The sequence below is a fragment of the Elgaria multicarinata genome, chromosome 3 (assembly GCF_023053635.1).
Source record: "Elgaria multicarinata webbii isolate HBS135686 ecotype San Diego chromosome 3, rElgMul1.1.pri, whole genome shotgun sequence".
Taxonomy (NCBI): domain Eukaryota; kingdom Metazoa; phylum Chordata; class Lepidosauria; order Squamata; family Anguidae; genus Elgaria; species Elgaria multicarinata.
In genome coordinates, this window is record NC_086173.1 from 167503927 (window position 1) to 167523335 (window position 19409).

At 44.0% G+C, this 19409-nt stretch overlaps 1 protein-coding gene across 1 annotated transcript in view; it reads right to left on the bottom strand.

Moving 5' to 3' along the window:
• The window catches only part of LOC134395761 (zinc finger protein 721-like), a 223061-nt gene that overhangs the window by 112507 nt on the left and 91145 nt on the right, over nucleotides 1-19409 (bottom strand). The gene's annotated exons all lie outside the window — the stretch shown is intronic.

Sequence of the window (19409 nt, forward strand, 5' to 3'; positions counted from 1 at the left end):
AGCTGAATATGAGCCAACAGTGCGATATGGCTGCAAGAAAGGTCAATGCTATTTTGGGCTGCATTAATAGAAGTATAGCTTCCAAATTGTGCAAGGTACCGGTTCCCCCCTATTTGGCCCTGGTTAGGCTTCATGTTGAGTATTGTGTCCAGTTCTGGGCACCACACTTCAACTCCAACAATATATAAAGAGCAATGTTTTCCCCACTCCCTCGGGAAAGCTTTTCTTCATCCGGGGTCTTTATTTAATTTTTCTGTAAGACAGGCCAGGCCAAGCACACCTTCTGACCATCAAGAGGCAGCTGGACAACCATCTGTCAGGGATGCTTTAGGGTGGATTCCTGCATTGAGCAGGAGGTTGGACTCGATGGCCTTGTAGGCCCCTTCCAACTCTGCTATTCTATGATTCTATGCTTTCAAGAAGATGGAGCCTCAACTGCGACTTCTTGCAAACATGTTTTTCTCCAGCTCTGCTCTTGCCCCCTTGTGTGTCTCGGAGAGTCCATGAAGTTGCAGACGTGACGCTTCCCCTTGTAATTATCAAGAACATTATGATTTATTCTGATTCTTGTCAAAGCTCCAAGATATATATAACTATAGATTTCCTTTGAGACTAATGACCTAAACATCAGAGTGGAAGAAAACATGATGCAACTTCTTGCACCGTGCCTGAAATGTTTGCTGCCTAAAATAGCTTGGGCAGAGATCTGGCGCAGTTTGGGATGGTCATGCTTGTGATGACCGCCAACCTCCTTTGGATCAGAAGACCTTGCATTTGGAAGATACTGCAGACTCTGCCCCAACCAAAATCTGAATTAGGAAACAGATCCAGGGGTTATTTCTTTCCTGTGGGTTATATAGGGTGACCTTATTTTGGAAACCAAAAAAGAGGACAAAATGGCCACCCTCAGGAGGCGTGGCCACCCCAACATGCCCACCCCCAAGGCGGAGCCAACTCAATATGTCCGGCCTCCAAGGGTTTGTGGCCTCGGTCACATTTATTTATTTATTTATTACATTTTTATATGCATTATTATTATCATCACCATCCATTACCAGCATCACCAAGAGAAGGAGCATTAATATTACCATCACCATCCATTATCATCATCAACAGCAAGAGAAGGAGCATTATTAATATTAGGATCACCATCCATTATCATTATCAACAGCAACTGGAGGAGCATTATTAACATTACCATCACCATCCATTATCATCAAGGTTATTTTTTTTCAGGGACGTCTTGAAAACTTGCAAATAGCCAGTTTTAAAGTGGCTGAAGAAATGAAGCCCCTCCCCTCTCAGGCTCTAGCCTCCCCCCTAGCCCTACGTCCAAGCCTCTCCCGCCTCCTCCTCACCACCCCCATGCCAAGTTAAGGAGGATGGTGGCCTTGCCTCGGCCTACCTTTTCCCACATTGCAGCTGCCTCCTCTGTGCGCACCTCGTGTCCTGCTGCTGCCTGGTCCGTGGCCGTTCGATGTCCTCCTCCTTCCTTCCGCTTCCACTAGCCTGGTCCCTGTGCTGCTGCCGGCCCTCTGTTCCGGCCTTGCCCCGCCACGTTGTCCCTTGCCGCCTCTGTCTTGCCTGCCTTGGTCCGCCACTGCCAGGCCCACCAAAAAGGAGGAAAATATGGCCGCCCTCAAGGAGGCTTGGCCACCGCAACATGCCCTGCCCCCAAGGCGTGCCCATCTTGACATGACCATCCCCAAGGTGGGCACAGCCTTGGTCACATGTCTAATTCTACACTTCACAATTAAGACAAACCTGTTCTATATACTGTAACATGTTAATGTTAAATCACTGAAATAAAGAACAAGTGAGATAGTCAATGTATCAAAAAGTAACATTTATTTTTAGTTTTTTTAAAAAAAATTTTTAACAACAACACATAATAAAACATATACATACATAACACAACATTCCTCTTATTTCTTAGCTATACATTCTACTTCTTAATTCTTAACTCACATTAACTCAATTCTTAACTCACATTAACTCAATTCTTAATTCTTAACCCCCACCCTCGGGATCTTATTCTAATTTCCAAAATTGCTTTTTCTGCTTTTTCTGTATACATGTTGCTGTATACATTTTAAGACTCTTCCTCCCGATGTACCCAGGGATATTTTTCAGTAGATCTTATTTTTCTTAAAATGGGTCGGGTGTTAACCAAGAATCTGTGGAAGTCCTTACATGACATTTGCTTATAATTATATTTCATCTGTAAAACCCCTTTCAGTGTCTCCACAGACATCTGGTTCCTTTCTTTAGTCCACTGGGCTTGCATCAATGAGAAAATGCGCTCCACATTGGCATTATGGGAAGGAATGGAAAAAAACACCTGTGCAATTGGCAGCAGTTCGGTATAGCAGCCATTGTTTTTAGAACTCTCAAAGAATTTGCTCCATTTCTGGTGCGCAATCAATTTTTTGAATTCGTCATCATCATACATGCTTTCTACAAATCTTCTCAGTTTTGCACACTGATCGAAGCACTTGGCATCATCGATGGGCACTTCCTTCTCTCTTAAGTACTTAATAGTAGGCTCCACATCAGGCCATTTTGGTGCCTCAGTCAGGGCCATCCACCTGAATATCGAGAACTCTCCAAGGGGTCTCTTCCACATCTCCAGATATTCAATGCAGGTGGTGTATTGACATTGTACTTGCTCACAGAAGGAGTCACATCGTGCAGCAAGACCGTCCTTCCGATTTTTCCCCAGGAGTTCTTTAACTTTAAGGGATGTGAAGTTGCTGGCCTCCCGGTCATGCAGGATCTTGATTACAGAGTCCAGGACTTTTATGACTTCCACCACGGAATTGTTTGCACGTTCAATCACTTCAATGTGTTCTTGGAACATGCTCATTAGTGAATGCATATGCCACAGATAGATCTCACTAAAGTCATCCTCAAAGAACTTCTTGAGCCCAGCAGGTGGTTTGCTTTGAGAGAGAAAGAAGGACTTCAAAGCCGGAAACATTTGCAGCAGCCTTGTGATTCCGGGGAATAACGACAGCCACCGTGTCTTGCTGTGCGAAAGCAGCTTTCTGTATTCAACATCCACAAACTCACAGTACTCCTTCAGGCTCTCAGTTCTTACAGTGTAAATACTAAAGTACTGATATATTTTAAAAATAGTAGACTCCACATCCACATCAAGTGTGTCTGCCCCGTGATGTACACAATTGTTCAAAATGCGTGCTGGGCAACCCACACCAATCAGAGTAGTCTTCTTCAACAGCCTTTTCAAGTTTGCGAAGACATTACTCCCTTCCTCATCACGCCGTAGTCCACCAAACATAGTATTGCAGTTGTCCCCTGTGAAGGCAATGCACTTCTCCAACAAGCCATTCTTCTCCAGAGTGTCCTTCACATATTGGGCAATTGTATCCGCTGTCTCGTTAGGTGTGTTCCTCACTTCGATGAGCTTAGACTGCAGACCACCATTCTTCCAGTCAAAATATTGTATCACAACTGGAAAGATTTTCACTGCACCATGGTTGCTTCCATCAGTCGAGACTCCACAGTATGGTATGTTGTCTTCTTTTATTTTTTGCAGAACTCTTTCCACTGACTGCGGTGCAAGTACAGAGTTCACAATTGCTTCGGTCTTTGTGCGAGCACTTGAGAACTTCCGGGCTACCTCTGAGTCAGGGAATAGTGTCTTGAACAAGCCAGAGGTACAATCCATTATTCTAAAGGAACTGTGATGCATCACAGTGTGGAAGGCCATTGTACCCTCCACCGCAGAGACCGCATCCTCAGTTTTGCTTCCAGGTCTCAGAAAGAAATCAGTCACTCTGGCGGATGAGCTCTCACCTTGAACAGCCTTCCTGTGCTTTTCTGACTCAACATGGTTCTGTAAATCCAAAGCACCTTTATGTGCAAAAGACACAAATGTTCCAGGCTTGCATATAGTGCACTCAGCCTCACTCTCATTTCGACCATTCTTGAAGCCGGGAAATTTGGCCTTTAACTCAGGTGTGAATTTACAATTTCTTTTGGGCATTCTGAAGGTATTTCCTCAAGGTTTTTACTAAATTATAGAACAGAACAGAATCTGAAAGACAACAAAGTAAGTTATTATTTAGCATCTCTGAATCCCACAACTAAACCAAACTTATTGCTGTGAAATGCAGTCAGAGTTTGGAAAAACTGGGAAAAGAAGGGGCAGGACTACGACATCACCACTGTCTGTGTTTATTTTCCAAACACACCTCTTAAAAACAAAAGTAAGTTACATCACTATCAAAGAAATCAAATACTGAGATTTCAGCAGGCCATTATGACACACTTCCAATAACATCTTTGCAGCCATAAAAGCTAAAATCCTTTTTTAAAAGAAAAGCTCAGATTCTCAGTTGGCTATTCTGGCTATTACAGAAACAGGTCAGATCACCAGTCCCATTGCTAATCCCCAGCACAGCAGACACATGGAAGCAAATGCACAGGCAAATTGCTTTTAAGTGCAATTTCAAACACTTTGCTTATTTCAGATTTATTGTGATTTTCATCACCTAGTTCTTTACCATTAATCTAAGAGAAGATCAATTATATTGAAGAGGCTAACAAGACTGCCAGAACACAGAGCTGCATTAGTGTAGGAATTTTAATCATGATTGTTTCAGAAGCAGATTAGATTCAACACTCAAGAACATTTTGTATGACAACTGCATCACATCAAAGGAAACTGACCCATAATTATTCTCTTGTCTGAAAAGCCCAGTAGCTTAAAGTAGTGTGATCCTATGAAAAGGAGGACAGGGCTCCTGTATCTTTAACAGTTGTATAGAAAAGGGAATTTCTGCAGGTGTCATTTGTAGGCATACAGCACCAGTGAAATTCCCTCCTCATCACAACAGTTAAAGCTACACTAGCTATAGTAGAGTGGCCAGATACAAAAGAGGGCAGGGCTTCTGCAGCTTTAACTGTGTTGATGAAGAGAGAATTTCACCCTCTTCAATTGACACCTGCTGCAATTCCCTTTTCTACATTACAGTTAAAGATACAGGAGCCCTGTCCTCCTTTTCTTATGGTTACCCTAACTTACAGATTGGTTGTGCTTCTTTAATACATGTAAGAGGAAGCTCTTGGCATTTGGTTTCAATGTAAATTAGATCTACTTTCATTTGGTGTTCACTCTGTTCCTGTGCTGGGCTTCTTAAAACCAGTGATAACCGCCCACAGATTATCAGGAACTGCATGAAGCAGGGACAAATACAGGTCATGCTCTGTAGATTCCAGAGTTACAGGCCTAGGAAAAGTGGCACCCTGCTTGCATAGTTCATGAAAAGCTAGGTTGATCATATGGAAAGGAGGCCAGGGCTCCTGTATCTTTAACAGTTGTTTAAAGGGAATTTCAACAGGTGTAATTTGTATGTATGCAGCACCTGGTGAAATTCCCTCTTCATGACAACAGTTAAAGCTGCAGGAGTCCTTCCCTCTTGAACAGATACAAAAGTGGGGATCGGGGCTGCTTTGGGGGCTCTGGATTAGGCTCTGAGGCAGATTAGGGTGGGGTCAGGGGGTGGCAGGGGGTGGGGGTCCGTGCACAGCCCTAGTTCTTGTATTAAGGGTTTTTTCCCCTTTATATCCCGCCTTTTTTCCTCCAAGGAACCCAAAGCAGCATGCATAATCTTCCTCCTCTCCATTTTATCCTCACAACAACAACCCTGGGGGGTAGGTTGGGCTGAGAGGCTGTGACTGGCCCAAGGTCACCCAGTGGGTTTCCATGGCTGAGTGGGGACTAGAACCCGGGTCTCCTGACTCCCAGTCTGACACTTTATTATTATTATTATTATTTATTTATATAGCACCATCAATGTACATGGTGCTGTACAGAGTAAAACAGTAAATAGCAAGACCCTGCCGCATAGGCTTACAATCTAATTGTAGATTGTAGCCACTACACAACACTGGTTATCACATTGCCTTACTGGTGTTTTTTGTGCTCCCTGCTTCTTTTGTGCGATAGTAATGGGCTGCATGACATGGGCAGAGTGGGTTGACCATGTAGTTGAAAACTTCCCTTTGAACACAAAGGAACAACTCATGATGAACACCAAAGATGGCAGCTAATCAGAGGTCGAGATTGAGAAGAATTCCACCCCAACCAAAATCTGAATAAGAGGCAAAGGAATTAGGAAACAGGTCCAGGGGTTATTTCTTTCCTGTGGGTTATAGATAGGTCTAGAAATAGAGGGAGGCCTTCAAAGAGGGTGAGCCCTAGGCGAAAAACAAACAAAACCCTTCTCGTGGCATCACATCACTATAGGAATAGGAGTCTTAACTTTGTTAGACAAGAACTAATAGTGGCGCTATTGTAAGTGATGGGTACCTTTTAAAAAAATGAAATAAAATCATGGAAGAGGACATCAGTGAGCCACTTGTGACTTTCCAGATGTAGTGGATAATAACTCCCACCATTGCTCACCATCAGTGATGCTGATCATGCTGGTGGCTTTGTAGGCCAATACATCTGAAGGGCCATAAGTTGACAACCTCTGGATTTGAAGTATGTGCAAGCCTTGACCGCGTGTGGTCAAGAAACAGAGATCCTGAAACTACAAGCACCTTCTTCTCTTTGCCAGAGACATGCAGCGCTCTGCATATGGTCCTGGTATAACTGAAAAAAAGATATATATTTTTTAGTTAAAGATATGAATGGTTTTAATTTTCGTTATCTTAGGATTTTATCCTTATTCCCCCTTTAAAAAAAACTTTTCTCCCCTTTATTTATTTATTTATTACATTTTTATACCGCCCAATAGCCGAAGCTCTCTGGGCGGTTCCCTTTGCCTGTTATCTCTTCACTCTCAATAAAGATTGTTTCTAGGGTCATCCTCAGGGGGTCCTTCTCCGCGAGCCCCTGCCAAAGGAAGTGAGGCAGGTGGCCACCAGGAGGAGCAGGGCCTTCTCTGCTGTGGCACCCCGGCTGTGGAATGAGCTCCCTAAGGAGGTTCGCTTGGCACCTACTTTATATGCTTTTAGACGCCAGGTGAAGACCTTTTTATTCTCCCAGCATTTTAACAGTCTAAATAAATTTTAACTTGTTGTTTTAATTTTGCATTGCTGCTGTTTTTATCTGGTTGAGCTTTTATATTGTATTTTATAGTATGGTTTTATACTGTTATTTTATCCTTTGAATGTTTTTAATTTTTGTGACCCGCCCAGAGAGCTCAGGCTATTGGGCGATATAGAAAAGTAATAAATAAATAAATAAAATGACCTTCTGAATTCAATCTCACACCCACACTTTCCTTTTGCGATAGACAGACAGGAATAGCAGTCATCATGGTGATCTTTAAGGATGTTTTAAAGATGTTTTAATTAGGGATGTGCTCCGCTCCGATTAGGAGCGTAGAAGCAGTAGCGGATTGGCCTGCTCCGCCTTACCCAGAGGCGGAGTAGGAGCGGACCGCGGACCCCCTAGAAGCAAGGCGAAGAGAAGCGACCATTTTTCGGAGCTCCGAGTTCAGTCGGAGCGCTCCGGTCGCCATCTTGAAAACATTTCGCCATAGGATTGCATTGCGGCAAATAATCGCGCATAACTACGTTGTTTTTGAAGCTATCGTTCTGGAAATTCTTGTGCACAGAGAGTCGTGGATGGGGGTCATTTTGAGACCACTCTCACCTCTCTGCGTGCTGTGGTTCACGTGCAATATTTTTTTAAAAATCGGGTCAACCGCGGGGCTCAAACTGCGTTTCGGCTTTTCGCCCATAGGATTGCATTGAGGGAAAGAATCGGGGATAACTGGGGGGGGGTTTAAGCTATCGTTCTGAAAATTCTTGTGCACAGAGAGTCGTGGATGGGGGTCATTTTGAGACCACTCTCAACTTTCTGCATCGTACGGGTCGCGGGCTAGAAGTTTTTTAAAAATAGGGTCAACCGCGGGGCTCCGTTTCGGCTTTTCGCCCATAGGATTGCATTGAGGGAAAGAATCGGGGATAACTGGGGGGGGGTTTAAGCTATCGTTCTGAAAATTCTTGTGCACAGAGAGTCGTGGATGGGGGTCATTTTGAGACCACTCTCAACTTTCTGCATCGTACGGGTCGCGGGCTAGAAGTTTTTTAAAAATAGGGTCAACCGCGGGGCTCCGTTTCGGCTTTTCGCCCATAGGATTGCATTGAGGGAAAGAATCGGGGATAACTGGGGGGGGGTTTAAGCTATCGTTCTGAAAATTCTTGTGCACAGAGAGTCGTGGATGGGGGTCATTTTGAGACCACTCTCAACTTTCTGCATCGTACGGGTCGCGGGCTAGAAGTTTTTTAAAAATCGGCGGGAAAAATACCTTTTTCAAAGGGCTGAGGGGCAGAGTCAGCTCCCGGTCATGATGATCCCAAAGTTGGAGGAGGGCATAGGCAAAACAGGTAACTTGGGATTCTGGGAAACTTCTCTTTCTTCATCTGAACGGGCTTTTCCCCGTGTTTTTTAACACAGTAGCCCCACCAAATGCACAAACACAACCTGAAATCATATACTAAGCCAAGAATAAGAGATAGAAAACACAGCACTGCTCCCCACCCTAACCTTGGTGAACAACTGAATCGATGTGGTGCAAGGGGATGAGCTCCCCTAGGGCATCTCATCGTGGACGTGCCCCCACTCTCTCCTGCACTGGAAGGCCATAGAGCCTTCCAAAGAGAGTAAAACGGTGGAGCAATGCCTATCATGAGTTGAAGTGAATGGTCACTTTTCAGTGGTGGAGCAATGCCTGTTATGAGTTGAAGTGAGCGTTTTACTTCTTCTCAGAGCTGTTGGTGGCTGTCTTGAACTGGCAGCTACTTCCCCCTCCCCCGGGCACGTCCCCCTATTGCTGGTAAAAGACAGATATAGCCTTTTTTAAAAAATTCTTCTTGCTGTTTATTGAGCAACACTGCTGCTTTTAATTCCACCCCTCCTTTGTTTATTGATTGATTTATTCCATTTTCTATGCATTACTGGCTTATCCTTGGCTCCCTTCCTTATGCCCCCAGAAATGCCAGCTGCATGCCTGCCTGCCTTCCCTCCCTCCTCCCCTGCCCACCTCGCAGGGATGTTGTGTGTGGGGTGCCCGATTTTCAAAAATTCGCCAAAAATCAGGGGATGATGGGATTGCCTTGAAACTTGGCGTGTGTGTGTATACGCCCATGAGGTGTCATGGTGCCAAACGTGAGGTTTCTAACTTCAACGGAAAAAAAGTTGTTTACTTTTTTAGCTTTCAATGCAACCCTATGGGGGGGCAAAAACGGAGCTCCGGATCCGGATCCGGAGCTCCGAGCGGAGCGGAGCGGAAGTGGGCGGAGCGGGGGCGGGGCGGAGCGACCCGCTCCGAAAAATGGCGGATCTGCAAGTGAAGCGGAGCGGGGGGTCCGTGCACACCCCTAGTTTTAATCATGTGTGGTATGTTTTTAATCCGTTTTTAATGTGTATTTTATATCATGTTTTTATACTGTTTGTTTTATACTTTGAATGGTTTTAGTTTTTGTGAACCGCCCGGGGAGCTTCGGCTGTTGGGCGGTATAAAAATGCAATAAATAAATAAATAAATAAATATAAATAAAAATAATAAACCTCCATTGGAATGTAACTGCAGTTCTGTGACTGCGACTCTGGACGTGACATGGGTTGTCAATTTTCTGAGTGTACCAGTGTTTTCAAAATGTTTGTCAGTGGATAATATCCAAAGGGTGGGTTGGGGGGTGGGGGAGAAAAGTCAAGACAACAATTTAATGTTAAATGCCTTGGCTCTGGTTAAAGGGAGGTATGAATGGAATATGAATGGCTTTGATATTTTTGGAGGGAAGGTATAGAGGGAAGGTATAGAAGGTATAGTCCAACATTCTGTTCCCATAGTGGCCAACCAGCCATCAACCAGGGACCAACAAGCAGGACATGGTGCAACAGCACCCTCCCACCCATGTTCCCCAGCAACTGGTGCACACAGGCTTATTGCCTCGAATACTGGAGATAGCACACAACTATCAGGGCTGGTAGCCACTGGTAGCCTTTGCCTCCAGAAATTTATCCAACCCCCCTTTTGAAGCCATCCAAATTGGTGGCCATCACTACATCTTGTGGCAGTGAGTTCCATAATTTAACTCTGTGCTGTGTGAAGAAGTCCTTCCTTTTATTTGTCCTGAATCTCCCACCAATCAGCTTCCCGGATTCTAGTATTTTGAGAGAGGGAGGAAAATGTCTCCCTATCCACATTCTCCATACCATGCATAATTTTGTCCACCTCTATCACGTCTCCCCTCAGCCTCCTCTTCTCCAAGCGAAACAATCCCAGATTATTATTATTATTATTACTATTATTATTATTATTACTATGTATTTATATAGCACCATCAATGTACATGGGTACAGAGTAAAACAAACCGTCCGGAGATGCTTAATCATTTTAGTTGCCCTTTTCTGCACTTTTTCCAGCTCTATAATATCCTTTTTTAGGTGTGGTGACCTACACAGTATTCTAAGTCTGGTCGCACCATCGATTTGTATAAGGGCAGCATGATACTGGACGTTTTATTCTCAGTTCCTTTTCTTATAATGCCTAACATGGAGTTTGCCTTCTTTACAGCGGCCGCACACTGGGTGGACATTTTCATCAAGCTCTCCACCACAACCACAAGATCTCTTTCTTGTTCGGTCACCACCAGCTCAGATCCCATTAAGTTATACTTAAAGTTGGGGGTTTCCCCCCAACATGCATCACCTTACACTTGCTTACATTGAACCGCATCTGACATTTCGACGCCCACTCTCCCAGCTTGGAGAGATCCCTTTGGAGCTCCTAATAACCCCTTAAATAATCTGGTGTCGTCAGCAAACTTGGCCACAGATCATAAATAGCAGAGTTGGAAGAGTTCAACCCCCTGCTCAATGCAGGAATCCACCCTAAAGCATCCCTGACAGATGCTTGTCCAGCTGCCTCTTGAAGGCCTCTAGTGTGGGAGAAGAGCCCACAACCTCCCTAGGTAACTGATTCCATTGTCGTACTGCTGTAACAGTCAGGAAGTTTTTCCTGATGTCCAGCTGGAATCTGCCTTCCTTTAACTTGAGCCCGTTATTCCGAGTCCTGCACTCTGGGAGGATATTCAGATGTTTGAATATCAAAGAACAAGATACTTTATCATCATGGAAACAACACCTCGCAGAGTGTTGATGAGTCAGGAAGATGTTGTCAATCTTTCAATAAACACATCACTCATGCTGGAACTGGACATGATGTATTATCAAGAAAGCGCTCCCCAAACACCTCCTTTCGTGCTATAGGCTGTAACGAGGCACAAGCATGTGCCTCTTCATCTTCCAGCATTCAGGAGGAGTGTTTGGATGGTTATATGTGTCAGGTTTCTGGGTGAGTGAGCCAAAAAGTGACTAGAGGTTTTTCTGCCATTATGACACATAAGGAGAAATCCAGATTAGCTGGTGGTATTTTCATGGCCAAAGTGATTATTGCACCTACAGTCAGGTGACTAATTAAGAGCAGCTGGAATGGTTTGCTGACTCACAAAGAGTGTGGTAAAGCTGATGTAATAATACCACATGGTAAGAAAGCCACTAACTGATTGGCTCAAAGGACTATAAAGAAGAATATGGACTATGGATAGTGTGGAGAAGAAGGGGTAGGTTTAGAGTAAAAGTCATTGTGTATATTGATGTAAATATCTACTGCTGCACTGCCATGCTGTAATGATACTGCACAGTAAAGGACTTAGTTGAGCACCACTGATCTTTGTCTGTGTGGTCTTTCATCTTGAGATCAGCTTCTTTGTTTTTGACACTGGACTTCCTGAAAAACTCTGCTTGTGTGAGTTGCATTCTGCACTAGCTTTAAAAAGTGCATTACTATACTTACCACGTCAGTGTTGGGTTATGGGCCCAGACCGCTTCCAGTGCGAAGACTGAGAGTTGGTGATATCTCAAAGAAGATGTGGCATCTTGAAACTGCGGTCTGGTGAGTGTCGTTTGCTGTGCCGAGGAGGGGTTGAGGAGCAAGGCATCTCAAGAGCAGTTTGTGAGAAAGTTGCAGCTATGGCTTTTACAGGCATGCCGTTGAATCGTCTAAATGAGACTAATTATCTGGCTTGGAGCTGCAAAATAGAGCACTATCTCCGGAGGGAGAATCTGTGGAATGCTGTAAGCAATCCCCCAGCCCAGCCAGATGAAGAGGAGGAAAGGAACAATGAGAAGGCGTTAGCAAATATTATTCTGTGCTTGGAAGACAGCCAGCTGATCCATGTGAGAGGGCTAACTTCAGCACAAGCATGTTGGAACGCCTTGAGAGCAATCTATGTGCAAGATACTGCTGCAAGTAAAGTCTTGCTAACTCGCAAGTTGTATAGAGCACGTCTGCAGTCAGGGTCAAGTGTGTCTGACCACATCAACCTGATGCGGAAGCTGTTTATGGACTTGGAGGAGCGAGGCATGAACTTTGCAGAGTCACATAAAGTATATGTAGTACTCAGTTCCTTAGATGATTCGTGGGACAATTTTGTCCTAGCCTTGGAGGCTATGCCAGAGGCTCAGCTCACACTCCATTACTTAACTGGGCGCTTGATAGAAGAGCAAAGTCAGAGAGATGATAAGCGGCTTGAGTCCAGTAACGGGAGCGTGAGGCAGTCTGCCAAACCGAAGTATTCTTCCACCGAATTGGCAGCGACCCAGGATGAAAATAAGGCGTTTGCTGTTAAGTGTTGTTTTCGTTGTGGATCAAGAAAGCACCTGCAGAGAGACTGTCCAGTACCAGCGGAGAAAAAGCCTGCACCACAAAAGAAGAAAGTGAGGCCCAAGATCTCCGTGGTTAAGATTGCTGTAGAAGAGCCCAATGACGTTTGGCTAATGGACAGTGGCTCCAGCCAGCACATTGCAAACAGAAAGGAGCTGTTTGCAAGTTTGCATTCTCCACACCAGAAATCAGTGACACTGGCAGATGGAAAACCTTCCAATGTCCTTGGTGAAGGTTCTTTATTTATCCCTTGTCTTGGTAAAAATGTAAATAATGTGCTTTGTGTACCGTCTTTAGAGTACAACTTGATTAGTGTATCTTGTTTGGATAAAGAAGGGTATACTGTTTTGTTTTCTGACAAGCAATGCAAAGTACTAGAAGGGAATAATCTGCTAGCTAAAGGAGAATTAAGAAACAATTTGTATGAAATGGTTCAAAAAGGTTCTAATGTTTCTGGAGATGTAAAATCTGTTTTTGAAAATAAGCCTATGCATGATAACTGTGTACACCTGTTACATAGACGCTTGGGGCATGCTAGCTTTAAAGTGTTAAGCAAGATGCCAGATGCGTGTCTTGGTTTGAAGGTAAAAGCATGTGACCAATTTCTTGACTGCACCACCTGTAAATTGGCGAAATCCAAAGTTGCCCCTATTGGAAAGAAGAGTGATAGAGTCACAAAACAAATTTTTGAATTAGTTCACGCAGATTTAATTGGGCCATTGGATAAGACACTAGGAGGGGCAAGGTATGTCCTGGTGTTGGTAGATGATTATAGCAGATATGGGTTTTGTTATTTGCTACACAATAAGAGTGAAACCTTTAAGGTGTTCCAAAATTGGCTGAGTTGGGTGGAGAGAAAATTCTCAACCAAAGTTAAGCAATTGCAGTCAGACAGAGGAGGTGAGTTCATGGCTGATGTTTTCCAGAAGTGGTTAAAAAGAAAAGGGATCTCAGCCAGGCGAACTGCACCTCATTCCCCATGGCAAAATGGAGTGGCTGAGCGTAGAAATGGAGTTCTTCAAACCATGAAAGATTCAATGATGGCAGACTCGGGGCTTCAGGCCCACTTCTGGGGTGAAGCAATGCTAACTGCCAATTATGTGGTTAATAGGTTGTGGAGTTCTTCAATTAACAACACCCCCTATTACCTCATGTTTGGAAAAAAGCCATCTCTAGCACACCTGAGAGTTTTTGGCAGCTATGCATGGGTTAACATCCCAAAAGCTGCAAGGAGAAAGGGGCTGGCAAAAGCCAGAAGGTTGAGGTTTCTGGGCTATGCACCTGGCTCCAAAGCATACAGATTCTCAGCAGGAGGCAGCAATGTTGTTATCTCCAGATCTGCAAGCTTTGAAGAGCACAGCAGCTGGGGGAGGCTTCATGGAACTGAGGTTTTGTTGCCAACTGAAGAAAAGAACTTAGAAACTCCAAAACGAGAAGAGGAACAAAGAGATGTTTCCAGCAGGAGTAGCAGTAGTAACTCTACTGCAAGCTCCAAGAAAGAGGAGGAGGAAGCTGGCACATCATTAGGACCCAGACGCTCAGAAAGGAGCAATAAGGGTGTTCCACCAGATAGATTTACTGCTGGCCAAATCAGAATTTGTCAAGTCTCTTATGAACCTGAGAATTTTGAAGAAGTTAAGAAACTGCCTGAAGCAGAAAGGGAAAAATGGGTTCAGGCCATGAGAGTAGAAATGGACTGTATGTCAAAATATGATGTTTTTACACCAACTATGTTACCAAAGGGAGAAAAAGCCATTGGTTGTAGGTGGGTGTATAAGAAAAAGGTGTTAGGGTCTGGAGAGACAAAATATAAAGCCAGACTCGTGGCACAGGGATTTACACAAAGGAAGAACATTCATTATGATGAAACGTTTAGTCCTACAACCAGGCCTGAATCGATGAGGCTAGCTTTAACGGTTGCAGCAATTAAAAAATGTGAAGTATATCACTTTGACATAGAAACAGCTTATCTAAATGCTGATTTGAAAGAAGACATTTATATGGCGCAGGTCCCTGGTTATGAAAGCCCAACACCAGGTTTAGTATACAAACTCAACAAGGCAATTTATGGACTGAAGCAATCTGCCAGAAATTGGAACAAATGCTTACATGAGGTTCAAAAATAGCAGGGCAGATTCATGCTTGTATACTAGAAATGAAAATGAGGAACAAATATGGTTGTTAATATTTGTTGATGATATTTGTTTAGTGGCCAAAACAAAAGATCAAATGGAAAGATTTGAGAAACAATTGGGCAAGCACTTCAAGTTAAAGAATTTGGGAAAAATGAAAGAGTATCTTGGGGTGGAAGTTTCAAAGAAAGAAGGGGCTTATGTGATAAGCCAAAAGCAAAAGATAAAAAACCTGTTAGCCAAATACAACATGGAAAAAAGTAAACCTGTAAAGACACCAATGATATCAGGTTTTGTTTGCAACAGTAATGATGCAGAATTTGAGGAAACAGATTTGTATCAATCTGCAATTGGAAGTTTGTTATATTTGGCACAGTGGTCTAGACCAGATATTGCGAATGCAGTGGGTATTTTAAGTAGGTTCTCATCAAAACCTACTTACAGTGCCTGGCAAGGTGTAAAAAGAATCTTAAGATATTTAAAAGGAACTATTGACACAGCTCTGATGATCAAGCCCACAGAGCAACTGTTTTTTCAATGTTTTTCAGACAGCGACTGGGCGGGAGATTTTCAGGATAGAAAATCAACCTCAGGTTTTGTTATTAAATATGCAAATGTATTAATTAGTTGGAAAACTAGAAAACAAAATGTGGTAGCATTATCAACTTCTGAAGCTGAATTTGCTGCAGTCTCAGAATTGTGCACTGAAATGATTTGGTTTGTGCAATTGCTAAAAGATTTTGGATTGGATGTAGAATATCCAGTGACAGTTTTTGAAGACAATCAAACATGTATTCAGATGGCACACTCTGAAAGAGTTAACACTAGAAGTAAACATACAGATATTAGATACTGCAATGTTAGACAGGCTGTACAAGAGGGGTTAATTGATTTAACTTATTGTGCAAGCGAGGATAACACTGCAGACATCATGACAAAACCCCTAACAGTATTGAAGCACAGAAAATTTGTCAAACAGCTTGGCATGGCTGAGCAGGTTGCATAAGTGTGCAAATGTACAGAAAAAAGGAGGGGTGTCAGGTTTCTGGGTGAGTGAGCCAAAAAGTGACTAGAGGTTTTTCTGCCATTATGACACATAAGGAGAAATCCAGATTAGCTGGTGGTATTTTCATGGCCAAAGTGATTATTGCACCTACAGTCAGGTGACTAATTAAGAGCAGCTGGAATGGTTTGCTGACTCACAAAGAGTGTGGTAAAGCTGATGTAATAATACCACATGGTAAGAAAGCCACTAACTGATTGGCTCAAAGGACTATAAAGAAGAATATGGACTATGGATAGTGTGGAGAAGAAGGGGTAGGTTTAGAGTAAAAGTCATTGTGTATATTGATGTAAATATCTACTGCTGCACTGCCATGCTGTAATGATACTGCACAGTAAAGGACTTAGTTGAGCACCACTGATCTTTGTCTGTGTGGTCTTTCATCTTGAGATCAGCTTCTTTGTTTTTGACACTGGACTTCCTGAAAAACTCTGCTTGTGTGAGTTGCATTCTGCACTAGCTTTAAAAAGTGCATTACTATACTTACCACGTCAATATGTGCCAGTGTAGTGTAGAGGCCAGAGTGTTGGACTTGGGCCTCAGCTACACCTAGCAGTCTAGCACTACGGAGAGGTGAAGATCCTGTGATATTTTTATTGTGAGATCTCCCCCTCTGTACACACACAGCGTGTGACAACGTCAGAAGGAGAGGCATTGCACCCACCATTTTTTTAAAAGAAGATGCACACAACTGCTCATGCAAGAAGGCAACCCCGATGGGTGCAGTGCTTCTGAGGAGCTCTGCACCCCGTGCATGGGTCCCGGGTCCTCACGAGGAACCGGGACAAACCGCAACACCGTCACACAAATTCTGCAGTCTCGGGCTCAGTCCGAGACCACAGTAAAGGCAGGCCTAAAGTGTAGGGTGAGATCCCGGGGCAAGAGGGATCATCCCTCCCTGATCACAGGATCACCTGCACATTATGTGGACGCACAGGGACGATCCCGGGGATCGCCCTGGAATTTCACCCCACCTAGCTAAGGCCTGGGGTATGGGAGATCTGGGTTCTAATGCACAGATCTTACAAGATGGGGGGGGTACTTGGCTCATCAATACTACAAACGAGAAGGATCTTGGAATTGTTGTAGATTACAAGCTGAATAGGAGCCAACAGCACGATATGGCTGCAAAAAAGGAAAATGCTATTTTGGGCTGCATTAATAGAAGTATAGCTTCCAAATCACGTGAGGTACTGGTTTCTCTCTATTCAGCCCTGGTTAGGCCTCATCTAGAGTATTGCGTCCAGTTCTGGGCTGCCCAATTCAAGAAGTACGCAGACAAGCTGGAGGGGGTTCAGAGGAGGGCAACCAGGATGATCAGGGGTCTGGAAACAAAGCCCTATGAAGAGAGACTGAAAGAACTGGGCCTGTTTAGCCGGGAGAAGAGGAGATTGAGGGAAGACATGAGAGCACTCTTCTAATACTTCAAAGGTTGTCATGCAGAGGAGGGCCAGGATCTCTTCTCGATCCTCCCAGAGTGCAGGACACGGAATAACGGGCTCAAGTTAAAGGAAGCCAGATTCCGGCTGGACATCAGGAAAAACTTCCTGACTGTTAGAGCAGTACAACAATGGAACCAGTTCCCTAGGGAGGTTGTGGGCTCTCCCACACTAGAGGCCTTCAAGAGGCAGCTGGACAAGCATCTGTCAGGGATGCTTTAGGGTGGATTCCTGCATTGAGCAGGGGGTTGGACTCCATGACCTTATAGGCCCCTTCCAACTCTACTATTCTATGATTCTATGATGTAAATAAACACACACTCTACATCGGAGAGGAGGGGAGTAGAAGATCACTGCTTTTCATTTCCCTTAGCCTGGCCCTCACATCCTCAACACCAGTGAAGGAGAGGGAGGAATTGACCAGCACTATGTGTTTCCCCACCAGAAATGTGGCTTACCCCACCTAACAAGGAAGGCTGGCTACAGGGCTGTATGTCTCCCCTCCCATGGTATACACCTTAACAGCTTTTCTTGATCCAGTTTTTTTAGTCCGTGTTCCTTTAAGCAAGGTCACACCAAGCTCCCCGTCACAACACAGGAGGGGAAATGGAGTCTCCTTGTTGACTTCTTGCAGACGTATTTTCCTCCAGTTCCACATCTGCGCCTCAACCATACCAAGAGCCCGTTGTGCTGCAGAGATAATGCCTCCCTTTACCATTATCAAAAAAAACATAGTGATTTATACAGATTCTTGCCAAAGCTCAAGAGATTTTATTTTTTAACTGCCGCTGTCCTTTGGGACCAATGACCTAAACAACAGAATTGAGGGCAACATCAGGCGACTTCTTCTCCCATGTTTGATGATGTTATGTTTGCTACATAAAATAGCCCCCATCCAAACAAAAGCTTCAGCTGAGATCTAAGGCAGGCTGGGACGATTCTGCATCTGGTGCAGTTTTGCAGTACCATCAAGCCCTTGAGGGGTCAGAACTCACTGCACTCATAAAGGCATTGCAGCTTTCTTCTCGCATGTTTTTACTGGCTTCATCTGACTACCTGGCTACGGAGGGGAGAGGAGCAGACAGAGAAGACATGTAGCAGCAAACCCAGAATGATATCGCTGCTGCTGCTGTTGCTGCTGCTTCCACCTCATGCAGCCTGTCAGGTGCAGAACCACGAATGCCCGCCAATTCAAAAGGGAGCCTCGAATTACTACCGGCCAGGAAACTACCTCATTGGTGGAATCACATCATCCGAATTTATTGAATCTCAAGAACCTCAAAACTTTTGCGAGTCCCCATTAGCCAAGCTTGATCAGTAAGTAATTCTGACTTCATTAGGGTGACCATATGAAAAGGAGGACAGGGCTCCTGTATCTTTAACAGTTGTATTGAAAAGGGAATTTCAGCAGGTGCCATTTTGTATATATGGGGAAACCTGGTGAAATTCCCTCTTCATCACAACACTTAAAGCTGCAGGTGCCCTGCCCTCTTTTAAATCTGGTCACTGTAGTATAGCTCCTGCACTTTAACTGTTGTGATGAAGAGGAAATTTCACCAGGTTCCCCATATATACAAACGGAACCTGCTGAAATTCCCTTCTCAATACAACTGTTAAAGATACAGGAGCCCTGTCCTCCTTTTCATATGGTCACCCTAGACTTCATGCATCTCAACCTGAACTCAATTTTTCCCCATTGACCCATATTTTCTGGGACCCGTGGCCATCCCTGGCCATTGACTCTCCTTACATTGCTCTTGCTGTGTCTTTTCATAGAGAATTCAGTGCTTGGCTGACATTTCCTTGAATGAGTTCAAATCTCCCGAGCTTGAGTAATGAAGGTAGGGTGACCATATGAAAAGGAGGACAGGGCTCCTGTATCTTTAACAGTTTGTATTGAAAAGGAAATTTCAGCAGGTGTCATTTGTATATATGGGGAAACCTGGGGAAATTTCCTCTTCATCACAAGATTTAAAGCTGCAAGTTAGGGTGACCATATGAAAAGGAGGACAGGGCTCCTGTATCTTTAACAGATGCATAGAAAAGGGAATTTCAGCAGGTG